Source organism: Montipora foliosa, chromosome 3 (genome assembly GCF_036669935.1).
Source record: "Montipora foliosa isolate CH-2021 chromosome 3, ASM3666993v2, whole genome shotgun sequence".
Taxonomy (NCBI): Eukaryota; Metazoa; Cnidaria; class Anthozoa; order Scleractinia; family Acroporidae; genus Montipora; species Montipora foliosa.
Genome location: NC_090871.1, coordinates 25,267,531 through 25,269,604, shown reverse-complemented (window position 1 = coordinate 25,269,604; position 2,074 = coordinate 25,267,531).

Genomic DNA, 2,074 nt, shown 5'->3' with positions numbered 1-2,074 from the left:
TTTCGAATGCCAATTATGTAAACAAATCGAGGGGTTGTATTTTCAAACTAAAATTACGCAACTGGTTCAAAACAAAACCACATTTATTTAGGTAGCACTGAAAAGCTTGCACTTTAACGTTCAGTATTGTAGTGACATATGTCTGGTACACTATACAATGAACTTACAACAAAGCGGATAAGCAGTGCTGCCATAAAGAATTCGTCAACCAATTATCTCTGCCACAAAGGAATCCCGGATGATTGGAAAAGTTCATGATTTTAAAAGCATTTTACTATGCAAAGTGAAAGCACCAGAGGTGATGTTCAAAATAACAGTATGATCAGTAATCCAGTACTTACCAAATGGAAGCAGATCTCTGGCTGAAAGGGCGATGTTTAAGGTTGAGAAATGCACTACCCTGCAAGTTTGAGGCGAGATCAGACAACCGGTTCAAATACATTTAAAGCAAATAATGATCAAATCAAGTGTAGAATATCTAGAAACTTTCAATTAAGACGTGCAATCCTTGGTACAACAAGATTTTTGTTGCGTAACCTGACAAGAAACAAGTAAATAATATGGCTGTATATTCCGCTTACACTGAAACAACTAACAAAATTACGGTTTCAACAGAACAGGTGAAGTCAAACGTTTATTCTGAAATGTTGGCAGTTCCATAAAGTTGACAAATAATCTCGTTTGAGCTTTATTTTTTTATTTTTACCTCTTCGGCTTTCCTCAGATTATTATGGTCTTTTTGGCCGCGCAATGCTCGAAGTTCAAAAAAATCTCGTCTTAAATATTTTATTAGATCTGTTATTCCAAATTTCTTTCATTACATTTTACAAGAGATGCATTTCTTTATCATTTTTATCACAGGCTCCCCAAGCTGAAAATACGTGGTGTATGCGACAGCTTCTGTATATAGAGAATTGTATGGGAAAATCACCGATCGTAAAAAAATTGTGTAAATAACTATCTCATTTGAAATAAAGTTTTCCTACCTCAAATGTGTGACGAACTTGTCTCTTGTGCCGAGTTTAGAGCCATTTTGACGACGTTTAGTGAAGTTATCCGGAAACAGTTACTAAGAGAATAGGAAGGCCGACCACTCCATCCCTCGCTGGCCAAACCTCGCTCCACAAATCGTTTTCTCCTCAACAGGAAAAGTCCCGAATCGCAATAAAAACAACAGTTCCATAAGGCCCAATAAATTTCACTCCAAATACGTGTGTCTCGGCGGCCGAAAGACTCGTGAAGAACGAAAACTTTGCCTTAAAATTCACCTCTTCGGCTTTCCTCAGAGGCTTGTGACCGGGTAGTCAACATGTACTACGGCCGCTCGCAAGCTGGTCCATTTGAATTTGAACGCGCGCTAGCAACACGACCCTCCAATCAGAGTTGATGGTGAAACCAGCTTGCGAGCGGCCGTTGTTGACTGCCCGGTCACAAGCCTCTGAGGAAAGCCGAAGAGGTGAATTTTAAGGCAAAGTTTTCGTTCTTCACGAGTCTTTCGGCCGCCGAAACACACGTATCTGGAGTGAAATTTATTGGGCCTTATGGAACTGTTGTTTTTATTGCGATTCGGGACTTTTCCTGTTGAGGAGAAAACGATTTGTGGAGCGAGGTTTGGCCAGCGATGGATGGAGTGGTCGGCCTTCTTATTCTTTTAGTAACCGTTTCAGGATAACTTCACTAAACGTCGTCAGAACGGCTCTAAACTCGGCACAAGAGACAAGTTCGTCACACATTTGAGGTAGGAAAACTTTATTTCAAATGAGATAGTTATTTACACAATTTTTTTACGATCGGTGATTTTCCCATACAATTCTCTATATACAGAAGCTTTCGCATACACCACATATTTTCAGCTTGGGGAGTCTGTGTTTTTATTAAGTATAACTAGTATATATATTTAGGCGCGTAAGACTGGTAACAAATAAGGACGCCAAAGCGAGGCTTGGGGGAATAGCGTACCGAGATAGAGGTAAAAATGATGTAAAAACCGCTGTAAGCATTTTGGAATTTCGTAGAAATCAAGAAAAAGTGGAAGAACGATTTGATGGGAAGAGCGTTCCTTGGCTAAAAGATT